Source organism: Eumetopias jubatus, unplaced genomic scaffold, assembly GCF_037043125.1.
Source record: "Eumetopias jubatus isolate StellerSeaLion01/CBP00866 unplaced genomic scaffold, mEumJub1_p1.0 scaffold_8, whole genome shotgun sequence".
NCBI lineage: Eukaryota > Metazoa > Chordata > Mammalia > Carnivora > Otariidae > Eumetopias > Eumetopias jubatus.
The window spans coordinates 88,420,600-88,435,478 of NW_028274814.1; the positions used below are offsets into that span (position 1 = coordinate 88,420,600).

The 14,879-nt window shown below is 33.9% G+C and overlaps 1 non-coding gene across 1 annotated transcript; it reads right to left on the reverse strand.

Moving 5' to 3' along the window:
- Positions 1-12,846: 12,846 nt before the first annotated feature.
- Positions 12,847-12,987, reverse strand: LOC114215122 (U4 spliceosomal RNA). Its single transcript, XR_015768860.1, has one exon. It is a non-coding gene; the product is annotated as a U4 spliceosomal RNA (small nuclear RNA).
- Between the last annotated feature and the right edge of the window lie 1,892 nt (positions 12,988-14,879).

Below are 14,879 nucleotides of genomic sequence, written 5' to 3' on the forward strand. Positions count from 1 at the left end.
GCTCCTAAAGGTAAAAGGTGGAACAAATTGAGCAACAAAACAGATCAATATCAACGAATTCCTATGTTGCAAATATAGGAGTGAGTTAACAAATAAATAGATAAGAAGTATACAATACTCTACATAAATGCTCTGTCCTCAAGAAGAAGGAGTGTAACTCCCTACTCCTGAAGTATAGGCTATGCATGTGACTTCCTCCCAAAGATTACGGTCTGGGAGAGGGAAGTGATAATGTTATAGTGGAGCAAACTGACAAACACTAATTCAGCCAGATGTACAAGGTCAAATCAATAAGGATAAGTCATACTGATATGTTCTTTTGATATGATCTGATGAAAATTGTAGTTTATCTCTGTGATCTTCCTCCTCCTCCCCAAAACATGGAACCCTAGATTAATCATGAGTTAAACATAGACAAATTCCAATAGAGGGACATTCTACAAAACACGTAACCAGTACACCTCAAACTGTCAAGGTCATTATAAACAAGGAAAGTCTGAGAAACTATCACAGGCAAGAAAGCCTAAGAAAACAGGACATCTAAATGTTTATGGTGTCGTGGGTGATCTCCCAGAACAACAACAACAGCAAAAAATGTATTAGGGAAAAACTAAAGATACCTCAACAAAATATGGACTTTATTTAATTAGTAATAATGTATCAGTTTATTGGCTCAATTATGACAAACATAACACACTAATTATCAGGGAAACTGTATATGGGCATGGGTCGGAACTCTCTATGCTATCTTCACTTTTCTATAAATCTAAAACTATTATAAATAAAAGATTTATTGTTAAATTTTAAAAAATAGCTACATATCCTCAGAGAGAGAGATTAGCTGACTTCTAAGGTACATGACTACTACAAGTTTTAAATGTTTTCCAATTTTCCCTATTTTTTGCAATTATGTTTTTTTATCTCCCACATTTTCTATTAGTCTTTAATCATATTTTTTCAAGGCCCCTTAGGAACACAATCAGTATCTAATTAATTTGCATGTAGTGATAAGTCATCCATGGGTCATTTTCCCTTAGCAACTCTTCATTATTGATGTTTATACACTACTTTATATTGTGCTTGCAGACAATATTTACTATAAAGAAATCAACTGGCTCCATAATAGACCCCAGGATTATACTGTAACAAGTACCAGTGTTCTAGGTACATGTTATAGAATTATTGTATTAAATGATTAATGTCTCTTGCTAAAAAGTGAAACAAAAATGACTTGATATTTAATGTCTCATAAGTAAAATATTATTCCAGCAAACAAGAAAATTAGATCCTGACCATAATACCTTGTAAATTGAGAGCATTTTTTTAAACTAAGCTTTCAAATTACTGTTGCTTAATTTAAAAAAAAAAACTCTCATATAAATCTGGCTTCAAATTATCAAATTTGCAGAATGGCAGATACTGGCCAGTTGTCATTTACCAATTTTGTCAAATATGCACATTACTAAAGAGTTTATAATTTATTCCATTGGCCTATAAGAAATGGATATCTCAATGAAGAAAATGGAGAAATGGAGAAACAATGACCCTGATAGAATATAATGCCAAGTCTAACACAATCTAGTATCACAGGAAAAATGGGCTGATCCATTCATTTTATACTGACCAGAATTTTGGCAATTATTTCTTTAAGTAATATATTTAAAGAAATATCATAGCTAAGAAATCCAGATGGCAAATCTGATTATAAATTCACATAACATTATGATCATATCATGTCTCCAGATGTTATAAAATTTGAAGATTAGTTATTAATGTAAATATTCCTGAGAAATTTTAATAATTTAAAAATAAACTTAGTATTAATAATTTTGAGGGGTTCATATGCTACACGATTTTCTATCACTACCCATGTCAAATGAAAATGAGGACATAAATGGACTAAAATGTTAATAATTTTTTAAATTGCATTTTTAGCCCAAATGTCTCATTAATCTTTTTGGTAATTCTGTGAAAGTATATACCCTAATATATATTTTCCTAACAAGAACTCACCAATATAGAACTAAATTCCCTTTTGTATTTAACAAAGCTACATGTACACATGAATAAAAGTTCCAAAAAAAGTGTGAATACATACCTGGAAATAAAATTTTATTTATTTTTATTTTTTTAAGATTTTATTTATTCATTTGACAGAGAGAGACACAGTGAGAGAGGGAACACAAGCAGGGGAAGTGGGAGAGGGAGAAGCAGGCTCTCTACGGAGCAGGGAGCCCGATGCGGGGCTCGATCCCAGGACCCTGGGATCATGACCTGAGCCGAAGGCAGATGCTCAACAACTGAGCCACCCAGGCACCCCTGGAAATAAAATTTTAATCTGATTTCCACTGAAAGGAATATATACCTGCACTCGGCCTGCCTAGTCTTAAGCAAGCTAATCATTTAATAAAAAATATGATCATGTCAAAAAATAATTTGGCATGTGAGAGGGACTCAACCAGGTGAAGGGGGATTTGTTTTTATTTTTCCAAATGAATATTTGTAATATATTTTGCAGGAAGAAATTGCTAAATCAATGCATACTTTGTATATCCATTCCAAATATTAGGTATTATAACAGAATTTTCTAAAGGAAAGAATATGGAAGAAGGAAAAGATATTTGATTGGTATGAGTTTTCCAGATTACTCAGAATTGAATTTTTTCTTTATCTGTTATTGTAGTATTATTTTATCTCAAATTCCATTATAGGAATAGAAGTAGATATCCAGCAAAATATAATGAAGTCTATAGATAGAAATTACATTGCAGTAATCATTCCAGAGATGCTAGTAGACACACCATTGACTTTTCTTTTTTTTTTTAATCTTATGAGAGCCATAAAGGGCAGCCTTTTGTTTAATAGCAACTTTGGACATTTATTACTTTGCTTCTAACTATTCTTTTTCTCTTAAATTTATTAAGTTATAAGTGTATCATCTATTTTCTTGAATACTGTGTTATCACTAATCTAACTGGTTCTTATTTCTTCTGCTCTAAATGCACAGGGCACTAATACAATGTCCTTGAATAATTAGTACAATGTTTGTGTCCGTATAGCTAGTATTTCCAATAATATCAGTGAGCTTTTCTATTCAGTGGGAGATAAGCTATAGATTAAAACTTAAGATAAAAGAAATTAAAGTATGTATATGCATGACCCTCCAGTGTCTATGTGTTCTTGTATGAGTGTGAGTAAATGTATGCATGTAATTTTGTGGTGGGAAAACATGTAAACATATTATCTACATCAGACTACTGTCTACTAATCAAACTGACTTTTTTTTTCTAGTTATGAGATGCTAGTTTGTTGTACTTCCTGAGAATATTTCTTCTTAGAAGAAAGAAGAAGAAAGTCCTGCCTTAAATGACTTTTAGATTCTAAAGGGACAGAAAATAAACAAAATAATTACTGTAATTTCATCGTTCCCAGAGTTCTCTATGTTTCTTGACTTTCCTTTGTAAAATTTAATTATACTTTTCTTTCAAATTTTCAAAATTATTAACCAAACATACTCAAGTAAATAAGTTCCAGAGCAAAGTTTAGTGGTGGAAAACAGGACAGAGAAGAGTTAATGAAATTATGGAGATTCAGGCCTTCAGTACAATATCATCAAATGCTATTCTTGCATTTTAGGTACTTTATAGATTTATTTCAATAAAGGATTAATTCAGTCTATAAAACTATATCTGAAAAAAGTATGTAGACTTCTCTATTGACTCCAGTTATATGATTTTTGCTTTACCTATAAAATTTTATGTCATGATTTACTTCATCTCTTAGCTAACATATTTCAATTATTGACTTCAAAATAAGCATTTTTAAAGTCTCATGAAGACAAGTATTCTGTGAGATCTAAGTTCTCTTTAAACTGAAAAAATTTAGTATAGCTTCTGAATGTTCTATTAATGCATTCTTTATAGAATCTTCCATGGTTATTCAAATGAGAATTCTTCTGATTTGGCTGGTGTAGTGGCTATTCAACTGAAATCAGGAAGCTTGAGGTAAGACATTTGTATTATCCTGACCTTGGCTTTTCCTTTGTTAAATAAGGCCACTATCATAGGTGATGTATACGGTTCTTTCCCTAATCAAACTCCTCAATCTATTCCTGTGAAACAGTTCTAAACCTGGGCATTCCCTCTCAGAGCACCCTACCTTTGACCACTTTGGAATCCCCAAAATGAACACCCTCAAGCTAAATTTCAAAAGTGGCTTCCTTGGGGAGCTTGGGTGGCTTGGTGGGTTGAATGTCCAACTCTTGGTTCCAGCTCAGATCATGATCTCAGGGTTGTGAGATCGAGCCCTGTGTGGGGTTCTGTTCTTAGCATGGAGTCTGCTTAAGATTCTTTCTTTCTCCCTCTGCCTTTCCCCCTGCTTTCTCTCTCTCTCTCTCTCTAATAAATAAATAAAATCTTCTTTAAAAAAAAATGTCTTCCTTAGGAGATCTACATAAGCAGAAATTGAGAAGTTTGGAAGAGAGATTTGTTTGAGTAGAGTGATTACAAAAAAATCCAAAAAGAGCAGAGAGCAAAAAAGTCTTATCTTGATTCTGAGCTAACTTTGTGATTACTGCTCTGGTTCTTATTCGTTTCAAACATCCACTTTCTAGCACTCATTGGCCAGCAAGCCTGGTATTGTAGTAACATTAGCAACTGAGATGTACTCAAAAGAAAGTTGTTTTCCTATTTATAATTCAAGACATCTGTTACAAAGTTGTCCTTACTAGAATTTTGTCAACATGATCTGGTCATTTAAGAAACCATTAAAAAATGTTAGAATAATATGACATACTGATGTATAGATTCAAATCTAGATCCATAGGAATAGATGAAAAACTTGAATTATTAAGTCTACTGATGAAAAGATTTGGAGAAAACAATGTTGCTAAGTGAAAGATAATTCTTTGAAAGCATAGTATTTCTAAATGAAATAGTACTTTTTGTTTATTGTCAGAAAAACCTGTGGAAGACTTGGGAATAGTCCAAAAAGAGTATTTGGTGTCTTTCATTTGGGAAACTAGGTTCCTTCTAAGTTACCTGTCTGAATTATTTCTACCTTTTACTGTCTTTGATCTATTTTACAACTGTATAAATTACAGAAAACAGAAAACAATGCATATTAATTGTGTTCACAGAAAAGCAAATTAGTTGTCTCCAGTGTACTAATTATTGTCCTGTGGACAGACTTGTTTTTACTACATGTAAATTCATTTCAGTATTCCTCTTCTGCCTACATATATGTGATATTTTAATTTTCTTTTAACCACTTGAAACATTTTATGGATCCTCCCATTAAAGAAGTAACGTCTTTTACATCTGTTTATTTTATATTGTTATGGGAGTCATTTTACTATTTTTATTCTTTAGTAGTATTCAAGCATTTGTATTTACAAAACTGGGATCAATAAGGATAATAAGACATTTTTGGGCTATCTTTCGCTTTTTTTTTAATTCTTTTTTACTTGGGAAGTTCAGAAAGGTGCTGATCATTTGAGGGCATATCACAGATATGTTGCCTTGCTATATATATGGTACACACACACACACACACACACACACACACACATACACACATACATACTTCACAGTTCAAGTGTGGCTTATATGACTTATCTATATTTTCTACAATATGTTAGTAACAGAGATGTCCTGTGATCTCCAGGAAAGACACAGCTGTGACCAGAGGTCATTTTTATCTACAAAGGCTCAGAAATCAAATCTAAAAATGTATTAGTTTTGCTTTAAAAATGAATTAATTTTAATGGGGAACAGATTTTCAAAAGATAGTAGGTAAGTCTCTTTATCTTTTCGGTAGGAATATAGTCTTCCATTATTTATATTCATCCAGTTGCCAGCTACCTGATTTTAGTTATGAGGTGACATGCCTAAATAAAAATCCCCTGGCCTCACTGCCTGAAACTAATAAACCTATATTTACTACAAAGGTTGTTCTCAATTCCTATAGATGCATATGAACAAAATAAATATGCAAGACATCACAGGACAAAAGAATGCAAATTGACTCTATTAGCCTTACAGTCTATCCACAAACATAAACAAGGCAAAGTCCCTGTTAAATTATTGATAACCTGCTTCAACCTCTAGTAATTCTTTTCAATGGAGAAGTAAACATTCACATTAAAGGCTATAAAAATGGTCAATTAAGTCATAACTACTTGCCTGGTAGCTGTTTTCCCAATGTAGGTCTAAATCATGCACATTTATAATTTTGGGTTTATTATATGTCCTTAATTTATAAATAACCATTAAAATACGTTTAACCAATTTAAGAATAATAGGTGTCCTCTGTTATTTTGTTTTGTTTTTCTGAATTTGCATGTGGAAACAGTATATTTTTTAATATCCATGATAATACTATAAATTTTTTTATTATTAAGGACCTTTATTAGTAGCAGATAATATTTGTATATGTTTAATCACAGAATTTATTTGAACGAAATTATTTCTTACAGTGCAGTGCAATTAAAGTTGCATTTCTAGCCTATGTCCTATACAAAAGAATAGTCTCTAAGTTTCAAAAATGTCAAGGAAAAATAAAACAATATCACTGGGGTACCTGGGGCACCAGTTGGTTAAGTGTCTGCCTTCAGCTCAGGTCATGATCTCCAGATCCTGGGATGGAGCCCTATGTCAGGCTCCCTGCTCAGTGAGGAGTCTGCTTCTCCTGCTCTCTCTGCCTCTCCCCCTGCTTGTGCTCTCTCTGACTCTCTCTCAAATGAATAAATAAAATCTTTTAAAAAGTAATAAGAAAACAATATCACTGCTTATGTTGTAATGGGAAAAGCATGAACATTACAGTTAGTTTCTTTGATTTAGATAGCTTAGGAAAATTAATGTACACATGTAAAACTCAATACCTATGGTCGTTCATGTTGTACTTTGGGAAGAGATACTCTAGGAGGATTTATTATTAATGATTGCTATGATCTGAATGTTTCTGTCCTGTCCCCCCAAATTCGTATATTGAAATCCTAACTGCCATTAATGATAGTATTAGGAGGTAGGCCTTCGGGGAGGTGATTAGGTCATGAAGGTGGAGCTCTCATGAATAAGATTAGCACCTTATAAAAGAAGCTCCAAAGGGATCTCTAATTCTTGCCACTATATGAAGATGTAACTAGAAGCTGCTGGCTATGAACCAGGAAGGGAACTCTTGCTAGATGGCATCGTGCTGGCATCTTGATCTTGGACTTTCCACCTTCCAAAACTGTGAGCAATAAAATTTTGTTGTTTATAAGCCACTCAGTAATATTTTGTTATAGCAGCCTGAACAGACTAAGACAATGATACAGACACATAGCAGAATATGAATGTTTTTATATGAAAACTTACCAATTATATAAATATATATTTTTGTCACTTTGTTGCATCAGTAAAATCAAATGTACATGTTTTTTCTCAACTACTAAGAAGTTTTGAAAGTTGAGGCTTCCATAACTTTTAAGAAAGTTTTGGTCCTGGTTTTTCAGTTGTAATCATTTTAGCTCCAGAATTATTAGAATTGTAAGCAGTCCCTGGGAGACTGTCCAAGAGGAGAGGTGGCCAATGAACCAGGATTAGCCAGATGAATATTTTTACCAAAGGCCACTGTAAGAAAAATCTGGAAACAAGAAGCTTGTAGGAGACGAGAAATCGCTGCTGACTGCCTCACTTCCACAGATACAATATCCTGTGCCCAGGGCCTAAATGAGTTAAGTTACCTATCAGTATGTGCAGAGGTAATTTACCTTTGATAACTGCCACCTCTAATTTACTGACAGGAATGGTCATTACCTGTACCATAAGACCACATCTGTGGACAACTATTTACCTGATGACTGGGATACCTAAGCCATCCCACACTCCCACCCCCCAAAAAAGGGAAAGTCCATAAACACAAGTTGAATAAGTGAAGAAGCCTCTTAGAAACTCAAATACTTTTGAGATTTTTGTGAATTAAAAGAGTTGTTTATGATACCAAGTTATAAATAGAATATATAAAATATATCTGAATTGGCATAATATTCACAAATTGGTGTCTCCTATTTCACAATATCTGAAGAAATGCTCTATAAAAACTAAAGGTAATATACGAATAGAATATATGCAAGCACATTATACCTATATTTCTTTTTTATTATTGACTTATGGTAACATCATCTAGATTTTTTTTTTTCTATTCTAGTTTTTTTTTTTTTTTTAATTCTAGTCCCAGTGTCTGAGGGCTGTGTAGGAAAGGAACTCTTCTCTCTTTACTACATTCCTACTAAAACACATAAATAAGGAAAGTCATCCAATTCCTACCTAGTGACAGGAATTTTAGCTAATTCTCTTCTTACTTAATTCTTTCCAAGAGAGGAATAACTAATTATGAGACATTCCATTAACTAGGCTGCATAATCGAGGATAGTTACTTTGTCTTTAAGCCTGAAATATCCTCTAATGTGTTTTTTTTTTTTTTGGTCTTCTCTGACTTATGAATTGTTTATGAATATTATCTCCTCTCTTAAGTAATTTATTGAGCCTGTGCATAACTTTCATTTGTGTGATGATTGACACTTAGTATTCATGGGTCCGTAAAATAAATAGGCAGTTTGTAATAGAAATTGACTGATATTCACAAGGTGGATCATATAATCCACCCAATTATTGAGATCCACCTCAAAGTGGAGGCATTGTTTGCACATTCACATAGCACACAAATATTTTCACGTTATGGATGCATTCTAAGAGTCTATCCACATATCTAGCCTTGAAAAATTTTCTCAACAATCAAAAATATCATTGATTCCAAGAACCAGATGATAATCAAAACACTGAATTTCATAAAAATCAAGAGATAGAGCAGGCTAAATTACAGTTTGGGATCATCTAAAAGGTACTTTCTTTGTTTAGTCCAACTCCAAGGGGAAAGTCTTTCGAATCAATTGAAGTAGAACATCTAGTTGTGACATACGTCATCTTCAAAATTTAAGGAACCCCAAGTTTTGTGAGTTTTTCTTGGTAGCATGGGGATAGATAGCAAAGAGACTTATCTTTTACTGTGAAGGCTCTATGTCATCATTCCACAAGTATATTTGTTCTCAGGATTTCAATTAGTTGTCTGGTTCCTGTATTTTTGTGAAATTAGTTTTCCATTTACAGACAGATTTTGTCTTCTTGAGTGAACATGGTATTGTTGCTATTGCTGGCTTTACAGATCATTTCAGCATGATGTCCTCTAATAAGGTGAGAAAATCTAAGACAACGGGAACCAGATTGTGTCACAAAGTAAGAGAGATGATGTTACCATAAGACAAGATGTTTCAGTTATAGTCTTTCCCTGAAAAGTCATAACAATCTGATATTCTCTATTTAACTGGGATTGGGAGAAAAGGAGAATTTACCAATCTGCAATTGTATACCAGCTCCTCTGTGCTCTGCTGACTAGCTTTAACACAGAGAACAACAGGGAAAAGTAATTGCTCTAGAAGTAATCAGCAAGTTAAGTTTATTATAACCAAGATCCTTATGTCTTTTTACCTGCCAAAGAGTTGAAATTCCAGTATTATAGCTTCAGGTTCTAGATTTAAGCACTAATCTCTGTGATTTCTCCAAAGTTGCTATTGTTTTTTATTTACTCCTTTGGTCAGGAGGCATTCTAGTTCTACACGGTCATTTTTACCATGGAAATTCATATTTTGTGGGTCAGGGTGTCAAGGTAGGGTTTGTGACTTCTGCCACTTTTAGATATATAAATAAGTAGATACATACATGCGTGCATATTTTTGCATACAATATGCAGAAACATGGAAAGTAATTATGAAAAGACATTAGGGCTTCCAGTCATACCATTTTGAGGCAAACTCAGGTTAAAATTTCGTTAATTATCTGACACCACTATGATTGTCAAACCACCGTTTTCCAGGGATTAGTATTAGCTCATATCCAGTATTGAACATCCACTAAGGATATCTCAATTTTTTTTCCAAAGTATAGCTGCTTGTCATTGACCTCCTTTTGGAACTTCTGAGGAAAAGATCCACAAGATATACTTGTCATATTATTTTGAGGTTGTATTTTAAAAGTACTTGAGCTTCACTTTATTTAAAAACTATTAGATCTGTGAACTGACATATTTGGAAATTGGGTGAGAAGCTGTAATTCTCTTATATCTGTTCAAGTCAGACCTATGTTTCCACATTTAATTTTTGTTTTTTCCAATGGAAAACTTAATATTAACTTAGTGGTTTGTCTTACTATGTCAGTCCTAGGACCACAAAACAAACAACTTCTGCAAGCCAGAACATCTAACAAAAAAATCCTCCTTGTTATGAAAACCAAACTCACTTTTTTTCAGCACTGAAATGCCATTACTTGGTATATGCCTCAGTGTGAAACCAGCATTCCTACCCAAATGAAAGAACCCATTTAAGGCATCTTTCACCAGCAGCCCTGGCCTATCAGTATCAGTCTCTGCTTTTCAAAGATGCAGCTCTATTTTCACCAACATGTTATTCATTACTTAGCTGGAAAGGTATGATTATGGACCCTCTGCAATAAAGTTTGAAAGTGTGTACACAGATTGCTTTTAATAATTCCACTAAAATATTCTTGTCTAAATCTCTAAATTCTACCCTGTACATTTGCCAAAGAATTCTGCCTACTTGACTTAAGTTTATCTATTATAGATCCAGGTTGCCAACAATCATCCAAATGGAACAAGTGTATGTTCTTCCAGCCGCTCCTGCTAGAACTTTGATCTGATAGAAATCCCATGCTGATAATTTCACTTTTTTCAAAAATTGTACATTTCTATATTTGATTGAACATACCCAGCATAAATTTCCTTATGTATCCTTGTGATTTTAATTTGTATATACTTTCTCAAAACACATTTGTCTTTGAAAGTGTATACTATTTTGTTCAAAATTTGACCCTGTAATTACCCTTCCCACTTCTTTCAGGTAGCACAAGTATAACTTTACTGTAATTAAATAGGGATTACAAAGGATGGCCAGTTTAGTAATAAAGAAAGTTGGCCTCTGGTCCTCTACTGCTTTTAGATTATCAGACTCTTCAAACTGGGAAGGAAAAGTCTTATCAAATATGGAAAGAAGAGCTGCTTCAGCTGCTAAGTATGTTTCAGTAAAATTTGAGAGTTCAGGACTTAAATTATCAGAATATCTCCGTTCTGTTTTTTTGCCAATCAATGTGAACATATCATATGGAGAGTCTGTGGATTTAAATGTCTTTTGAAACTCAATAAAGCACAGGATCAAAATGTGAGCTTGATTTTAGTCTGCCTAAAAACTATGGCTTCAAGAAAAAAAGTGTAGCACAGTAATATGAAGTTTTGATCATCAGTGTATGACATGAGCCAAGGCTATGGAAATCTGGACTTATATTTTTATTTGTTTAAGCTTTCCACGGTTTTTAGAGTAGGGAAAAAACAAAGACCTCCACATTTGTTGAAATTTATCTTGCCCCTCACTTTCTCTGCAGCAACAGTTCCTGGCTGCCTCCAAAGCTTTATATTCAGTGGATGTTTCCTTCCAAATGACCACATATGAAAATAGGACTAGTTTTTGTTCTATTAATTGGAGGTCTTTTTTTTTTTAGGTTTTCTTTTCTTTTTTTTTATTATTATTATGTTCTGTTAATCACCATACATTATATCATTAGTTTTTGATGTAGTGTTCCATGATTCATTGTTTGCATATAACACCCAGTGCTCCATGCAGAACGTGCCCTCTTTAATACCCATCACCAGGCTAATCCATGCCCCCACCCCCCTCCCCTCTAGAGCCCTCAGTTTGTTTCTCAGAGTCCATAGTCTCTTCATGGTTCGTCTCCCCCTCCGATTTCCCCACCTTCATTCTTGCCTTCCTGCTATCTTCTTCTTCTTTTTTTAAACATATAATGTATTATTTGTTTCAGAGGTACAGGTCTGTGATTCAACAGTCTTACACAATTCACAGCGCTCACCATAGCACATACCCTCCCCGATGTCTGTCACCCAGCCACCCCATCCCTCCCACCCCCACCACTCCAGCAACCCTCAGTTTGTTTCCAGAGATTAAGAATCCCTCATATCAGTGAGGTCATATGATACATATCTTTCTCTGATTGACTTATTTTGCTCAGCATAATACCCTCCAGTTCCATCCACATCATTGCAAATGGCAAGATTTCATTCCTTTTGATGGCTGCATAATATTCCATTGTGTATATATACCACATCTTCTTTATCCATTCACCTGTCGATGGACATCTTGGCTCTTTCCATAGTTGGGCTGTTGTGGACATTGCTGCTATAAACATCAGGGTGCACGTACCCCTTCGGATTCCTACATTTGTATCTTTGGGGTAAATACCCAGTAGTGCAATTGCTGGATCATATGGTAGCTCTATTTTCAACTTTTTGAGGAACCTCCATACTGTTTTCCAGAGTGGCTGCACCAGCTTGCATTCCCACCAACAGTGTAGGAGGTTCCCCTTTTAATTGGAAGTCTTTTCGAGGTTTTAACCCTTAAGAATAGCTGTATTTTCACTGCCTTCAGTCCTAAAATTTTGAGGAAATCAATCACAGAATCCTTCTCACTCCTCTCTCCAAAAAACCTAAGCGACAGTTTCTATATCTATCTGGGTATACAGACTCAAGCAATAGAAAATGATTCCAATAGAAAGAAGTAAGTTTTGGGGGGCACCTGGCTGGCTCACTCAGTAGAGCATGTTACTCTTGATCTCAGAGTTGTGAGTTTGAGCCCCATGTTGGGCAGAGAGATTACTTAAAAAAAAAGAAAAAAATTTGGGAGTGAGTCTCAGAATTGTTACAATTCTCAAAGAAACTGGCTTGGAGTGTACTCGGTGAATAAAGAGTTGAAAATTAGAATGCAATATTGATCTAGTAATTAATACTTTCATGAGGTATAGACATTACAATTAGCAATAATTGTGCCTCAGATAAACCTCATTGGCTACGATACTGCCACTGTGCAAAGCATACACCACCAGCAAAATCATTGGGTACTAGATGCTGCCACAATTAATGGTACCATTTCAGTCTCTAGAAATAGACCTGATTAGACCAACTTTGTAATATTACCCAAATTATTTTCAGATTCAGTGCAATCCCTATCAAGTTTCCAATGGCATTTTTTGCAAAAAATAGAAAAATCCATCCTAAAATTCATATGGATAAAGGACCCCAAAGAGCTTAAACAATCTTGGAAAAGAACGAAACTGAGTCACACCTCATGATTTCAAAACTTACTACAAAGCTACAGTAATCAAAACAGTTAGGTACTAGAATAAAGACAGAAATAATCCCTTATATATATATGCGGTCAAATAATTTTTGATAGGGGTACCAAAACCATTAAATGGAGAAAGGACAGTCTTTTTAACAAATGGTGCTGAAGAAACTGGCTATTCACATGCAAAAGACTAAATTTGGTCCCTTACCCAATAACATAAGAAATTAACTCAAAATGGATCAAGAATTTAAATGTAAGAGCTAAAACAATAAAAGTCTCAGAGAGGAAAAATAGAACAAAAGCTTCATGACAGTGGATTTGGCAATGATTTCTTGGTTATGATATCAAAGGTACAGCCAACAACAAAACTAGACAAATTGGACTTCTTGAAAATTTTTAAAATTTCATACATCAAAAGACACTATCAATAAAGCAAACAGGCAAGCACAAATGGGGAAAATATTTACAAATCATATATTTGATAAGGGATTAATAGACTATACAGATAACTCCTAAAACTTAATAACGAAAAGAGAAATGCATTGAAAAATGTACAAAGACTTGAATAGGCATTTCTTCAAATGAGATATACAAATGGTGAACAAACATGAGATGATGCTCAGCATCACCAATCATTAGGAAAATCCAAATCAAAACTGTGGTGAGATACCACCTCAATCCATTAGGATGGCTGCTATCAAAAAACAGAAAACAAGTGTTAGAAAGGACATGAAAAAATTGGAATCTTTATGCACCATTGGTGGAAATGAAAAATGATACAGCTTCTATGGAAAACAGCATAATGTTCCTCAAATTAAAAATAGAACTATCATATAATCCAGCAATTCTACTTCTGGGAATAAACCCAAAAGAGTTGAAACCAGGTCAAAAAGAGATATTTGTATAACCATGTTAATAGAATTATTCTTAATTACTAAAACATGGAAGCAACCCAAATGTCCATCAGCAGATCCATGGAGGAGCAAAATGTGGTATATACATACAGTAGAATGTTATTCACCTTTTAAAAGGAAGGACATTCTGCAATATGCTTCATCCTCAAGGATGAACCTTGAGGACATTATGCTAAATGAAATAAGCCAGTCACAAAAAGACAAATATTTTATGATTCCACTTATATGAAGTACTTAGAGGAATCAAAATCATGAGACAGAAAGTAAAATGGTAGTTTCCAGGGACTAAGGGAAAGGAGAATTGAGAGTTACTTTTTAATGAGCTTCAGTTTTAGAAGATGATAGAGTTGTGGAGATGGAAAGTAGTGATGGTAGCACAGCATTATGAATGTTTTTAATACTGCTGAACTGTACACTTTAAAATGGTTATGATGGTAAATTTTATGTTATACATATTTTACCACAAACAATTGGGGCTGGGGGAGTACTATAGTGTATGAGTCTAGGCCCACAAATTCAATGACTTGGATGAAAAAAGATCAATTCTTTGAAAGACACAACTTACCAAAACTCACACAAGGAGAAAGAGATAGTCCAAATAGGCCTATATCTATTAAGTAAATTGAATCAATGATTATTAATCTTCTAAAACATAAAGTACCAGGTCCATCAGGGTCATCTGGTGAATTATAATTTTTAAATAAGGAATGATACTAGTTCTCTAT